Source organism: Lissotriton helveticus, chromosome 7, assembly GCF_964261635.1.
Source record: "Lissotriton helveticus chromosome 7, aLisHel1.1, whole genome shotgun sequence".
Lineage (NCBI taxonomy): Eukaryota > Metazoa > Chordata > Amphibia > Caudata > Salamandridae > Lissotriton > Lissotriton helveticus.
Window position 1 is genome coordinate 1,607,129,854 of NC_136068.1, and position 15,879 is coordinate 1,607,145,732.

A 15,879-nucleotide genomic window follows, 5' to 3' on the forward strand; every position below is an offset into this window, starting at 1 on the left:
ATTTCCCGGGATTGCTGCTCAGTTGGATAAGAATAATTTTGCAACGTGAATCTTTTCTGGATTCACATGCTATGCATTATTCCGCCATCTAGTGGTTGGGTCCGTAATTGTTGTTTTTGTTCCTCCTTTCTTTCCTTGGTGGGCGTCACGTTCAACTATTTGGTATCCTCTTGTAACGTTGCCGTGTTTTCTCTGGAAGCTCCAACCTTTGGTTGCAATCTTCAAATTCTTCTTTTATTTTTTTAAATAATATTTCATTAAAACAAAAAGCAGAGTCAACATCCAATTAGCATTCTATATATTACTGAATCTACATAATGGGCGTTACATAAAAATAGTACATCAAGGATCATAACGACGTAGGGGTCCAGCCCTGGCCATGGCAATATCAGCTGTGGGAGAACTACAGATCTCACTCCTATATACATTCCAATGTCCCCACTTCTTGACCCATTTCTTAGGACATCCCCTGACATTATATACAGTTTTCTCAGCTAGCATGCATCTGTCCATTTCCGCCACCCGTCCCACCAAAAGAGGTCGCCCCATTGCATTGCCACTGCTCGCTTCACCAGCAGAAATCCCATGGCCACCCACTGAAGCTCTACTTCCGTGAGGTCTGTGGCACCCCATATGTTGAGGAGCCCCTCCTTAGGAGACAGAGGGATGGGTTTTCCCAGCGCATCCTTCATTTTCTGGGTCGCCCGCTCCCATAGCTGTTGGATTACAGGACAGTCCCATAGGATGTGATAAGAGGAGCCTGTGAGTCCGCAGCCTCGAAAACATACTTCGTCAGGGCGCCTACCTATTCTAGCCAAGAGGGGAGCAGACATATAGGCTCTATGTAGGACCTTAAGCTGGATCAGTCTGAAACGTGATTGATCGCCGTTTCTCTGGGGGACATCAATGCCGATCGCCATCCGTCATCTTCTAGGTGTCCTAAGTCCCCCTGCCATTTGTCTCGCAAGGTCTGGAAGGAGTCAGGCATGTTGTTGCATAGTTTGCGATAGGTGCATAATATCGCCTTTGTCTGAAGGGGCTCTGAGAGCAATCTATCCTCAAGAGGTGAGGCTACCGGAAGGGAGGAAAGATCGGATATGTTCGTGAGAATAGCATGTTTAATTTGGAGGTATCGTAAGGCCTCGCCCTGAGTGAGGGCGTATTTCTGTTGGAGGTCAGTGAAAGTCAGTAATTTCCCTTTGTGGATCAGGTCCCCCAGTGTGGAGATGCCGATCATGTCCCATTTATCAAAACCCAGGTGGTAACAAAGGGAACCGAGCTTTTGTGAAGCCCAAAGCGGTGTGGCCTTAGTAAATGTGTCGGACCACCCCAGACTCTTATTGGCGCGGTGCCAAATAGCTATCGTTTGTGTCATGGGCTCCACATAGCGACCACGTGGAAGCTTACTATATAGGGCTCCCAGGTAACCCTCCCGTCCCGTTTGGTATCGTTCTAAATGAAAAGCCGGGTTTGTAGGCGATCCATGAAGCTAAGAGTTAGTGGCCACCAATTGGGAGGCCCAGTATTAAAGGCGCATATTGGGCAAGGCAATGCCCCCATCATACCATCCTTGGGTGAGTTTATAAAGGGCTGTACGGGGCGCCTTACCATCCCATAAGAGGAGTCGTAGGTCACCCTCCAGCGCACGAAAGTAAGAATCGGCAATAGGAAATGGGCAATTCTGAAAGACATATAGAAATCGCGGGTGCGCCAATATTTTAAAGAGAGCTGCCCTGTCTGGGAGGGATATAGGCAACGAACGCCAGTGAGATATATCACTGTGGAGTCTTTGCAGTGGGCCTTTTAAGTTACAGTCATAGAATATTTTGGGATCTGGGGTGACAAAGATTGCGAGGTATTTAAACCCATCGTGGGCTACAGCAATCGAGTATCCTCTCGGAAGGGCGGGCGAAGAGACACGCAGCCCGTAGAGCACCGATTTGGACCAATTAATTGAGAAATCAGAGTATTTACCAAAATTGGTGATGACATGCAGTAGACTGTTAATGGAGGATCTAGGGGAGGAAACGTAGACAAGGATATCATCCGCATATAATGAGATTTTGTCAATCGTGTCATCGTTCCACCGAAGACCCCTGATGGAGGCATCTGTTCGGATCCAATGGGCTAATGGTTCTAAGGTGAGTGCAAATAGTAGTGGGGAGAGGGGGCAGCCTTGCCTGGTCCCCCTGTGCAGCTCAAATTGCCTGGAAGTGTGGTGGTTAACTCGTACCTGGCCCAACAAATCCGTATAAAGCAATCGGGTCCATTGAATAAAATTGGGACCGAAACCAAAGCGTACCAGGACTTCGAAGAGGTAAGACCATTCTATTGAGTCGAACGCAAGTGTGACGTCAAGGGATAGTATTGCTGCATCTTCTTGTATGTAAGGCTGTCTACCCAGAACATTATGCACCCTAGGGAGGTTCAGGGCCGTATTTCGGCCCGGAAGAAATCCCGATTGGTCATCATGGATTAGGGAGGGGAGGACTGTCAAAAGTTTGGCTAAAATCTTAACTTCAGCATTGATCAAAGAGATCGGCCTATAGGAGCCGCATTCTGTGGTTGATTTATTAGGTTTATGGATCACAACTATGGAAGCCAGCCGCTGATCAAGCGGCAGACTCCCTCTGTCACGGCTTTCCTCAAACATAGTCTTCAGATGAGAGATTACCTCCTGGGCCATTCCCTTCAGGAATTCAATGGGGACGCCATTGGGCCCCATGGCCTTGCCCGATTTTATTGCGAAAATAGCGTTCCCAATCTCCTCCACCGTGAGATCCGCTTCTAATTCGTCCCTATCAAGCTCAGAGAGAGTGGGCAAACGCATTTCTTCTAGGAGTAGTCGAGACTCGTCTGCTGTATAGCGTGCTCTGGCCGAGTAGACTTGCTCCAAATGGTCCGCAAAGGCCTCTGCGATCTCCTGCGGATCTGTGACGCATGTGTCATCGGAGCGGACCAGTAGGGGGACCCATCTGGAGCCCTGTTTCCGTCTTTCTAGCCAAGCCAACATTTTACCCGCTCTATCACCCAGTTCGTAGACCCGGTGGCGAGTCTTAAGGAGTTTAGCCGGTGCCTTTTCTAGGGCCAACGCTTTGTATTCAAGTTGTTTGGTCCGGAGACGGCAAGCTGTCTCCTCGGATGGGTTAGTATTGTGGGCCAATTCCAGGTGAAGCAAATCAGTTTCAGCCTGGAGAAGCTGTTCACTCTGTTAACGTAGGTATCCAGTCTTGAGAGCCAGTGCCCTCCCCTTGATCACAGCTTTATAGACCTCCCAGATCGTGACAGCTGATTGCACCGATCCAACGTTCTCAGCAAAGTAATACTCTGTGTGGTCAAGCAGGCAGTCTTTAATGTCAGGGATTTTCAGGAGCCACGGGCTAATTATTATAGGTCCTCGGGTTGCTTGTCTATGATATGTAAGCTCAACAGTAAGTGGGGAGTGGTATGAGATACCCCGAGGGAGTCCCTTTGGATGGCGAAAGAACCCAATGTCCGCTGTAGGGCAGAAGAAATAATCAATACGGGACATGCTATTGTGTGCATCGGAATAGTGTGTGAAATAGGAAGTGTCAGGGTAAAATGTCCACCATAAGTCCTCTAGTCCCATCGCCTGTGTAAAGTCCAGGAGGTCCGATCCTTGCCTATTGTAGCTGCGTTGGGGATGCCTGTCCATCACATCATTCATTGTCATGTTGAAGTCTCCACCGATAATCAGTGAGCCCTGGGGGAGGTCTAGTAGTAGTCGTTCTAGGGCCTGCAGCGCCTCCTTGCCCAGTGCCGATGGGATGTAGGCTGAGATAACATTCAACTGTCGCCCCTCCCAAGTGGCCTCTATCACTGCAAAGCGACCGAGAGGGTCAGCCCACGTTTTCGTGCATGTAAGTGCAAGGCTTTTCTTAACAAGAATGCCAGTGCCCCAGGAACCAGAGGTGAATCCCGCATGAACTAGCAGGTTATATCCCCCCCGGCGGAGTGCCTGACAAGTGTTACCCATCAAATGTGTCTCTTGCAGCAGGACCTAGTCAGGAGCGTGGCGCTTGAGGTATTGCAATACCACCCCTCTCTTTATCTTACTACCAAGGCCGTTAACATTTCATGTCATGAGGGTGAGCGCCCTAGTCGGGGATTGTGTCATGATGGCGTGTGGGGTGAAAGTTGGCTGGAGATCCCACCTAAAGGAGTCCCATACTTCCTAGAGGCCATCAATGCTAGTGAAGTCGCGATCCGGGGGAGACCCAGATGGGAACGAGGATGTCTAGACCCCGGATTCAGAGGGTCATGCAAGGCCGGACATTGTCGTCTATTGTGCCCAAAAACTAGGAAGACTCTGCATCTAACAAAAAGAAACTGAACCAGAAATTGAAACCACATTTCCCCCCCTCCACCCCTTCCACCCCACCTCCCTGCCCCCTCTGCCCGCGGACCTTAAACTGTCCACACCCCAACTTGGCAGAGTGCCTGTCGCCCTCCCAACCATTGACGGGGTACCTGGTGAGCCGTTGGTGCCTTTCGCCTGAAATCATTGTGATCATACAGGTAAATAAGATTCATAACAGAACATACCATTGTGCACAGGAACTTCTACAAAACACAGCTAAAACTGGTCAGTCAATAACATCCGGACAAGCAGAAGATCTCAACAAGAGCGGGGATCAGTCCCGAGCTGCAGGTCGCCGCCTGGATTAAGAGTCACGCCAACAAGTTCAGTGCCGGCAAACATTACTTTGTCCAGTGTTGCAGGCCAGATCTATAGTGGCGGGGGGACCTCACTGGTCGTCGTGGTTAGTTTCAGTGAACAGTTCCTGGCTCCCCGACCGAGGGTCCTGACTAGGATGCATCTCTGAGGCCCTGTGATTGTTCGAAGTCTTCCCCATCTCGCACCATCCCTCCAACCACTCCCATGTCTCCCTCGGGGACAGAAAAAAACAGGCTTTACCATTCCGATTCTATACGCAGCTTCGCAGGAAATAGCATAGAGTACTTTATGTTCTTGTCTCGTAAGGCCTTTTTAACTTCCAGGAAGCTACACTTCCGTGCCTTCACCTTCATCGTGAAGTCGGGGAAAACTGTAACGCGGGTATGTTCCAGTTTCAGCTTTGGCCCTGCCCGTGCTTTCTGAATGATGACGTCTCGATCTCGAAAATTGAAGACCCTTGCGATGATGGGGCGTGGGAGGGCCCCCGGTTTCGGCTTTCCTCCTGGGACTCTATGCGCCCGTTCAATCGAGAAGTAGCTGGACAGATGTTTGGGCTGGAGATGTTTCAAGATCAAGTCCTCAACAAAGAGATCGGCCGCCGGCCCCTCCAGCCGCTCCGGAACTCCTAGGATGCGGATGTTGTTCCGTCTCGCCCTCCCTTCATAGTCATCCAAGAGTTCCCCCATTTGCCGCTGCTGCTTTTGGAGTTGGGCCACCTGCAGCTGAAGAGTGGAAGTGTCGTCCATGAGAGCAGCAGTTTTGATCTCGACGTCTTTCACCTTGGAGTCCATTTTGCGAAGATCTGCCCGCAGCAAGGTGACCTCAATGTTCACAGAGTCTATGCGAGTTTCTAAAGAGGACCTAACCCCAGCTATCGCCTTCATAACATCCTCCCGGGTAAGTGTCTTCGCTGCGGGCGAGGAGGGTACCACCTTTGAGTTCCCATCAGAAGTCGTTTGCTCTCCCCTTTGGACCCCCAAGAAAGCTCGTTGATCTGTTTCTGTGTGGACGGTCTGTTCCCTCTATTGGAGGCCATCAGGAAGGTATGCAATCGCCCCTGCTCGGGCGCGACAGCAAGTATGGACAATTATGCAACAGGAGGAGCAATTACCAACAGAGCAGGAGTAGCTGATCCGTTTCCCCACTAGAAAGGCAGACCTGGGGATCTGCAGCTTAGAACTGATAATCCTCGGAGCCCTATCACCAGACGTTTTCTCTGTAACAGAAGGCGTCGTGTCACTCACGGATAAGCTGACAAATGTCCTCACTGGTGAAGGCTCCCCGTGGAGGGCGGCCCTGTGGGCCCAGCAGCAGGACGCAGGCCGAAGATATCCAGGGGGCCCAGGGCCCCGTCTCCATCACACCCGGCCGCAGCACCAGGGTTTGGCCACCAAGGTCGAGATATACTGCCACACTGTCCCCGGTGGGGTCGTATGCGCCCCGGGATGACCATGGGTGCTCCTGGGCTGCTCAGGTTGTTAAAGGTCCAGCACGTCGTGTACAGCCACCATCGGCGTAGGCCTACTTTAATAGAGGCCACAAACGTAGGCCCTCAGCAGGAACCACGCCTGCGTCCGCGTGTGGGTCCGAAAATGGCTGCAGGGGGAGGGGAAGGCGGTGGCCGTCTTCGAGAGCGGGAGGCCCAGCCGCCGCTCTGATGCAATGGTCCCCGGAGTAATGCGGGTGGCAGACGCGCAGGCCCCACCGCCGGGAGACTCGCGTAGGCGCCACCCTGAGCCTGGATGGAGGCAGCCGCTCCCCTACCGCAGCGCCTCCGCGGAAGATCCGGGCAAGATAGTGCCTCCCAGCATGCAGGGGGAGTCTCGGGGATCAGGGGGGGCCTCCGGTCGTGATCGGGAGCGGGAGGCACAGCGGCCGCTCCAATGCAAGAGTCCCGGGAGTGCTGCTAGCGGCAGATGTGCAGGCCTCAAAGCCGGGGGAGCAGCATAGTCGCTGTCCCGATGTCAGGACGCAGGTAGCCGCCGCGGGGCCTCCTGAGGATGTGGTGTCCCCCAGGCAGCGGGAGGAGCCGCCAGGTATGTTCCGGAAAAAGCCGGTGAGTGCGCCCTCACTCTGGCGGGGCCGTTCGCTCTTCGGTGTGGTTGTGTTATGAGGCGCCGAGATGCACCGTCGCACTGGTCACCATCTTGGGAAGCCGCCGGGGATGGTGCTTTACTGGGCTCGCTCTCCCCATCAGCGTCTTCCGAGATCTTCGCTTCGGATCTAGGTCGTGCACACGATGTAGATGTTGGAGATCTCTCGACTACAGGGATCCCACGCCTAGAAACGGATCTTTGTAGCGGATAAACAGGCGTGGGCCGGGGAGTTGCTCTAACTAGCGACCATTCCCGCCGGCTGCTGGCCACGCCTTTAAATTCTTTTTTAACGCCTTTGGGTCTGGATCGATATGGAAGGAGCTTCAAGTTTGGGACGAAAGAGTCATTGAAAAAAAATTAGAGGGGAAGGAACAACCTCATCGTCAACGGGAGAATAATGCACATGTAGGGTGCTCCCTGTGCATGGTGATAGAAAAAACACTGTTCAAGTTCTGCCAGAACTACAATCACAAGTTCTCCCAGAAGGACCAACATACAGTCTGCAACTTCTGCTGACCGGTAGACCACCGAAGTGAGGATAGAAAGGTGTGTTCAGCATTCACCCTGAAGACCTTTAGGGTAAGGGAGAGGCAGAGAAGAGCCAACTACAACATGCAGGGCCAGAGTGAAATACCATCGCTACGAGACCTGGGCGCCTCATGCGAGGAGGAGGACAATGTCTCAGAAGGTCAAGAAAGAGAGACTGAAACAGACGTCCAAGTGGTGGAAGTCGAAAAGTAGAGCACAGTTGTCTTCGAAGAAACTAGATGAGTCTCGAAAAACAGACTCAGGGGCCTCGAAGAGAGACTCAGCGTCCAAACATTCGATGACTGTAGCCGTGTCCTGAGATAAACAAACCATAAGAATCTTTTAGGAGGACACCGTAGCGAGAAAGACCCTCAAAAGATCCAAGACGTTGAAAGGTGGTCTAGGAAAAGACGCATCAACGTCCAAGCAAGAGAGGTCAAAATCCGAAAGGCATGGGCCTCCGCCATCCACGAAGGAGCCTTCAATCTCGAAAAGAAAGGCCGACGTTCTCGACTCGAAATACATGCAATGTAGATCGAAAAGAAGAGAAAGAGGCTTGAAGCCGAAATGTCAAATATTTTACAACTTAAGAAGGATTTCAATGAAAGTCTGAACAATTTAAAATACTACCCAAAAACTTGATGACACTCGAGAAAAGCATTGAGGACAAAGAGCCTCCATTAACCCCCGGACCTAAGGAGGAAGAGGAGTTCTTTTTCGAGGAAGAAGAAGGACAAACTTACATACGGTCAGAGAGCTCTGATTTCCACGAGGTACAATGGCAAGTCCTCAGCACAGATTCCCCTGAAGGGGCTGTTAACGCCTATCCTTCGAGGCTTTCTCCACCAGATGATATTGGTATGTACAACCCAGTCATGAAAAAGGCAACAGACACATAAGGAGTTCAACTTGAGGAAGAAAAACCTCAGTCATGCTTCCTGTTAGAAACCCTACTGCCTACACAATCCAGGAACCAATTCATCCCTTTATTACCAAGTATGCTAGACCAGGGGAAGGAAGCTTTCAAGCAGCTTGCCACATAACAACCATTTTAACCTAGAGGGGAGAAAAATACAAACACTCCTCAAAAATCCCAAATTACTTCAAGGGGTCAGTGCTTGCAGATTCCATCATAACATCCACAGCCAGGAAGAAGGCAAATGTCCCAGGTACAACTGGACCTCCCTCAGATAAAGAAAGCAAAGAAATTGACCCTATGGGCAGAAAGGTCAAGAGAAGTGTGGCGAACCAATGGCACATTGCAAATTCAAATGATCTGCTTAACTGCAACGCATATCAGCAATGGGAGGAGTTGGGAGAACTGCTAAAGCACCTACCAGAACAATACCAAAAAAGGGCAACACATTTGGTAGAAGAGGGGAAGAACATAGCCAATACGTGCCTGAAATCAGCCCTGGATCCCGCAGAAACATCAAGCAGGCAAATGATGATTGGTATCATGGAGAGGAGACATGCATGGCTACGCATCTCATTATTCAAGCCACAAGTGCAAAACAACATGCTTAATGCACCATTCAATGGGAATCAGCTCTTTTGAAGTGTGGTAGGCGACACCCTAAATAAATTAAAGAAAGACAACGAGACGGCAAGATCAATGGGGGCTCTACAGTTCAGAGGAAGCCTGCGTAGGGGAACCACCCCCTCAAGAAGCCCAGCAGGTAGGGGGAACCTACACCCCACAACCTCGCATTAAACCTACCAGCAAACGTACCAAGGAGGAAACCAATCGCAGCAGCAGAGATAGCAACAACATTGGCAGGACCAACAAGGAAGACAGTCTATTTGAGGACGTTCTAGTGAAAGAGGCCAATCGCATTGGGAGGGGGAGCTTCCCCTACAACCAAGCACTTAACGTTAGACACAATACACACCAAAGAAAGACCAGGGAGTGTGCCCGCAAAGAGGACAAAGCAACAAAAATCTAAATAAAACAAACAGTTACTCAAGCATTTTACACCAGTAGGAGGCAGATTATAACACTTCCTTGACAAATGGAAGCAAATCACTTCGGACAGATGGATTGTAAACATAATACAGTATGGTTACTGCATGAAACTAATCAAAACACCTCCAAATAGAGGCCCAAGAAGGAAGGTACATTCAAGGGGAGAAACAACACACCTACTCAAAGAAGTAAAGGGAATGTTCACAAAGGAAGCAGTAGAGTTAGTGCCAAACAAGGAGGTAAACAAAGGAAACTACTCCACATACTTCCTAGTTGCAAAGATAAACGGGACACTATGTCCTATTCTAGATCTAAGAGTCCTGAACAAATTTTTAAAAACTAAAATGTTCAAGATGACAACCCTGCAGGAAGTACTACCACAACTACGAGGAGGGGACTACATGTCTACAATAAACTTAAAGGACGCCTATTTGCACATCCCCATGAACGCAAAACACAAACAATTCCTAAGGTTTGAAATCGGCACCAAGACTATTCACCAAGTGCCTAGCAGCTGTGGCCGCATACCTAAGAAGACAAGGAATACATGAAGAGATAGCATGGTGGAACAGAGCAAACATAACACAAGGAGAACTTTTATACAACCAACTCCAGCTGTAACCAAACCACCTATACCTCCCAGATGAGATGGGGAGCACAAATGAACAACCTCAAAGTAAGGGGAGTGTGGAAGGAGCAGGGTGCAATACAGCACATCAGCATCCTAGAATTAAACATGGTGTTCCTAGCCTTAAAAGCCTTTCAGAGAGATCTCTGGGGGAAAACAATACTAATACAAACAACACAACCACCATGTTCTACATAAACAAACAAGATGGAACTCAATCAATACCACTCTCAACACTAGCGCAACAATTGTGAAACTGGGCAATTCCACGGGAAATTAACATTGTAGCAATGCACCTACTGGAGAAGGACAATGTAGAAATGGACAGACTGAGCAGGCAAGCTTTGTGGTCTCATGAGTGGTTACTGAAATAGTCAGAACTCAGAAAATGTTTTCAGAAATAGGGTACTCCAGAGAGCGACCTCTTCCCAACTCCCCAGAATGCAAAATGCCAATGATTCGCATCCCAGCAAAATTACCAACAGTCCATTGGGAATGCACTATGACTAAACAGGTCAGGGATATTTGCATACGCTTTTACAGTTCTTTGAACAGTTAATGCATATGTAAACCCAGACACCACCTCACAACAAAAATCATTTGTCCTTATTAGGTAGGACCTGTTTCCTGGGAATGTGTGATAAGAAGGAATGAATGTTGTCAATAATTTGCAGTCAAAACCTGGCATCAAAGTGTTACAAGCTCTGTGCAGAGTTATAGAATCACACAGGACTCAGACGGTTGGTGCATGCAGAAGTGCTTCTGATTGCTGGCTTATTTTTTGTCCAGCAGTGGCACTCAAAAGGGAATTTACATTTGTGATAAAGAAAAGCAGCATGTATTTACAATGTGTAGACATGAAGTCATGCTCGGATTGCCGGGCACGGCATCAAAGGCTTTGAGGGAGAGGTCCCTGTAGCTAATCAAGGCCTGGCATCCGGCACCACGGCGATCGCCTTGCTGGTCTTGATTCCTGACCAGGTCTCGGTCGAGAGGAAGGTCCAAGCACCACTCCAGTGAATCGAAGTCCTCTTTGTCGAAGTCGTCAAAGTCCGTTGAGAGGCACCGCAAAAAACACAAGAACTTTTCCCTGCTTGTCTCGCGATGAACCTGCGAAAACTCTGCGTTCGAGGCCCCGCTCCGCAGAGTGGGTGCCTCGGTCGGCTCTGCCTTTCTCTCCCTTTCTGTGGCCGGGAGCGACCCCACCCAGCTTAAGTTGTTTTATGACGCCATGTGCGCCACTAGCATGGTGACACTTGCACCTGTACCCCTCAGTGTTTCTATTACAACCCCTTTGATATGTGGCTTTTGTCTGTATTTTTCCAGGTTACTGGGCCAGGTTCACTTTGCCACTGGATTCAAGCTAGCCTGGGTGATGAGGGCTGTTCCCGGGATGCTTGTTTCCGGTCCAGGGAAGACATGGCTTGGCAGTTCGGGCTGGACTGTTCCATGAGAGTCAAGACTGATTTGCATATAGCTGTGTCTGAGCTGGGGTGGCAAAGTGAGGTAAAGAACGATGATTGATTCAACCCGGATCTGTGACTGGGGGTGAGTGTCTGAAAAGTTTCAGCGCTCTGTCCATCATCTCCTTGTGTTCGCCATATATGAGTTGCCTGACCCTTCTGGCACGCCTTTGGACCCCACAGGCTCAGATGATTGAGGAGTCCCTGTGGGTCGCCCCTCCTGCAGTGGCCGTCCTCGGCACTGCGTCCACTGCTGAAGTTCTCGGCGTCGCTGGCGCATCCTCATTCCTGACAACACGGCGCCGGTCGGGCGTCCTCCGATGCCGAGACCAGCGCTGACAGAGCCCTATGGCTCCATGCCATTCAACCTGTCATATTCTGAAGAGTTAAGGATGGATGAGGAGGACTGCAAGGGGGAGCAGGATCCCTTAGAAATCCTGCAACCACAGGACATGGACTCGTATGAGGAACTGGGTCATGCCAGTGGTCTGGACACCTCCTCAGATCCTGACATGTTGTCTCCATCGAACCTGGCTCCGGAGGAGGGAGCATCGTTTGCTATGGTGGTGCGTAGAGCTGCAGCGGTCTTGGACCTACGGCTCCCTATAGTGGCAGTCAAGACTAACATCTTGACAGAGGTCCTGCAGCCTGGTGTCTCAAGATTGGAACCCTTGCTCCCTTTCAATGAGGTCTTAACGGACGGCCTTTTGGGCACCTGGTTCAAGCCCAGTACATGGGCTCCTGGGAATAGGACGAATGCCCGCCGCCATCGGCCTGCACTGGGCGACACAAAAATCTCCAAAAATCTTGGCTTTCCAAGCTTCCACTTACTGTGGCGCGTTCCCTTCCGCAAGGAATCCAAGAGACTGGAAAGCTTAGGAAAGAAATTGTTTTCTACTGCCAGTCTGACATTGCAGACGGTGAACACCGCATGTCGTTTGGGCCGTTATTCGCATTCAATATGGGACACAGTTGCTCAGGTACTACCCAGAGTCTTGGAGGAGGACCGAGCCCTACTCTCCCAAGCTATCTCAGAGAGATACAGCAACGTTTGCCATTAGATGTGGCTTGGACACAACAGACTCGCTGGGCAGAGTGATTTCCATACCGTGGCTGTATGTCGCCACACCTGGCTGAGGACATCTGTTTTTTCGCAGGATGTCCAAGCTAACCTTATGGACATGCCCTTTGATAACTCCTGTCTCTTCGGAGACAAAGTAGATGCTGCCCTTGAACGTTTCAAAGATTCACGGTCTGCGGCCAAGTCCTTGGGCCTCACCACAACATCCCAGCCCCTATCTGCTTTTTGCTCCTTTCATGGCTACGGAAAGGGCTGCCAACCACGCCATCCCTATTCCAGCCAGAGGGCCTCGCAAGCTCAGCGGCCTCTGTAGGGCTGTGGACGCGTTTCACCCCGACTCCGTGGGTCGGGGTGCCAGAAGTCGAGCAAAGCCACAATCCCCTCCTGCACCGCATAACCTTCGTTGTCCGATCACCATGGATCATGCATGTCCAGTTGTTGGCAGAATACGCAATCATCTTCACCACTGGCGAAACATCACCACGTACAGGTGGGTATTGCAAATAGTCCAAAGGGGTTACTCCCTCCCCTTCTAGACTACCCCTCCGTCTATGCCTCCAGTGTGCAGTCGGCTGACGGAGGATCACCTTACACTACTCCGCGAAGAAGTCAAGACTCTCTTGGCCAAGGGAGAAAAAAAGAGGGTTCCCGGACCAAAAATAGGTTGTGGTTGCTATTCCAGCCATTTTCGACCCAAGCATTCATGTCCCACCTCCAATGTAAGGCGAACCTCCTGAATTCGTTGGGGTTCACTATCAACATGCTGAAGTTGCACCTGACTCCTCTAATACACTCCCTTTCATTGGGGGGGGTCTGGACATGGTGCAGCTTTGGGCTTATCCTCCTGAACTACGAGTCCCGGATTTTCAGGCTTTGATACCAATGTTTCAGCCTCTATTCTGGATTTCGGTGAGAATGGCTCTGAGGCTGTTGGGCCTCTTGGCCTCCTGCATCCTGCTGGTTAACCATGTACGGTGGCACATGCGGGCTCTACAGTGGGACCTGAAGTTCCAATGGGCACAGCATTAAGGGAATCTAACCGACCTAGTTCAGATCTTGGAGGGCACTGCAAAAGCATTGCAGCTGTGGCTAACAAACCGCAATTGGGTAAGAGGCAGATCCCTCTCCCTTCCCCACCCGGATCTCACAGTAGTGACGGATGCTTCTCTTCTAGATTAAGGGAATCTAACAGACCTCACAGTAGTGACGAATGCTTCTCTTCTAGATTAAGGGAATCTAACCGTCCTAGTTCAGATCTTGGAGGGCACTGCAAAAGAATTGCAGCTGTGGCTAACAAACCGCAGTTGGGTAAGAGGCAGATCCCTCTCCCTTCCCCACCCGGATCTCACAGTAGTGACGGATGCTTCTCTTCTAGGATGTGGTGGCCCTCGGAGGAAGGTGGAGATCAGAGGACTCTGGTCTCTGGCGGAAGCCAGGTTCCATATCAACCTATTCGAGCTTCGGGCGATCTGATTGGCACTGGACCGCTGCCTGCTCTTAAAAAATCAAACAGAAACGTTTAATTTTTTTGTTTGAAACGCATCAAGTTTTCCTTTAAGGAATACGGGCTGCATTAAAAAAAAAAGTAGCTTCATTTAAAAGAAAACAAAGACTTGGTGGTCTGCTGAGCACAGAAGCCCATCATCCCTTTGTTATTACCCATTCCCAATGGGTCACAAATTGCAACCTGCCTCAAGAATATTGATGAGAGCCCATTAGGAATTGCTAATCACTTATGTGTCTGAGACACATTAGTTCATTTCATTGTGAGACTCGCAAATTGTGAGTAGTTAAAAATCGCAATTTGCAAGCTGCAAAATTAAAAGGTCATACATGTGTCCCCACATATTTGACTGGTGATAACTCCTGAACAGTAAGGGCATGAATGATAGCCACACGGTTCCCGAATCAGCACAATAATAAATCAATCACTGCACAGTGATGACAGGCTGTCTCCTGGCATGTTTGTGGCAAAGAGAAAGTCGGCATGCACCTTGCAGGCATGTGGCAAGTAGGGGAAGAATCAGGATCACACTTCCTGACTCCTGAAGATCATGGAGAAGCTCAGTAACCGAGTTATAGTTCTTGCTTCTATTGGGCAGCTTAGGAATGGCAGTGGGCAACCCAGGTCCTTCTAATGGCCTCATAGCCACTCTTGTAAACAGCTGGTCTTATACTACTTTCCTTAAAATCATCTCAGTCCCGTCAGATGCAGTCCATCTCTTGCAGGCAAGTAGCTGTCATAGCTAGGCAACTTAGCATGTTTGCCAGACAAAGGCCCAATCTGGAGACCGTTTCATTCCTTGTCTAATGGTCTCTTTTCTTTACGTGGGTGTTTGTTTCCTCTGTGTCCAGTTGCCCATGATGAACCAAGTACTGGCTGTGGGAACCAGTCCTTTTCGTAGTTAATGTCCAAAGCAGACTTCTAGATGAAATGAAATGAAACGAAAAGCGGTATTTATAGAGCGCTGACTGCCACTCTGAAAGGAGCATCCTGGCGTTGGTACGGAGGTAAGAGGGAGCAGTCAAATTAGTTGCAATTTCCATATGTCCTATTGGAGAACGCTTTTTATGTTGCTGCTGACCACATGTGTAGGCTTCCTGCCCTGTAAGCCACACCGAACCCAGCTGGGACTGAGGTGCTGTGTGTATTTGCCTTGTCCACAGTCCCAGTTACAAGGGTAGATGACCAGAGCACAGGAAGCAGAGGAAGGCTGCATTTTGCTTTCAGAGAGGTAGCCTGTACTAAAATAAAGGACCGGGGCTGCAGTTTTCAAATGTCCCATTGCTCCACTAATCCCAGGGGACTGTTTCTCATGCTGTTGCTGATTAAATGTGTAGGTTTTCTGCCTTGGTGGCTACACTGAAATCAGTTTGAACTGGCTCAGATGACATCTGTATTTTCCTCATTCAGAGTCTCAGTAGCCTAGGAAGATGACAACAACACAGGAGACAGAGGAAGGCAGGGTATCATTTTGACATGGGAACACCTTCACACGACGGCACTGTCATGCAGGGGATGCTGTGCGTGCAGGCTGTAATGCCCAAAATTAACATCAATAGCTCCAGCAAAAAGGAAACCTTCATCATGTGTAGCATGCATCCCCACACCCATATACAGATGCTATCCCACACATACCTTCTATCCAATGGACCACAGCACTCATCAGGCCCAATACATTCTTTCTTTCTCTCTCACTTTTTCTTTCTGTATATATCTTCAGACCTTGGTCTCTCGCACTCTTTCCCTCTATCTTTTCTGTTATAGGAACTCAACAGACCTTTTCCATGGTAAAGCCAATAGGGAGTCTTTCCTGAAGGAGTAAGAAGGTCAATGCCTTGAACTATTTAAAAAGGCCCGCCTCTATGACTATAAACTTATAAAAGCACTCTAATTCCATCTCCTTTACATACACTG

General features: G+C 49.7%; 2 protein-coding genes across 11 annotated transcripts in view; one reads left to right on the forward strand and one right to left on the reverse strand.

Moving 5' to 3' along the window:
* TBC1D17 (TBC1 domain family member 17) overlaps positions 1 to 15,879 on the forward strand; it is a 738,599-nt gene that overhangs the window by 349,738 nt on the left and 372,982 nt on the right. The window lies entirely within an intron of this gene.
* The window catches only part of LOC144770585 (uncharacterized), a 655,819-nt gene that overhangs the window by 68,224 nt on the left and 571,716 nt on the right, over positions 1 to 15,879 (reverse strand). The window lies entirely within an intron of this gene.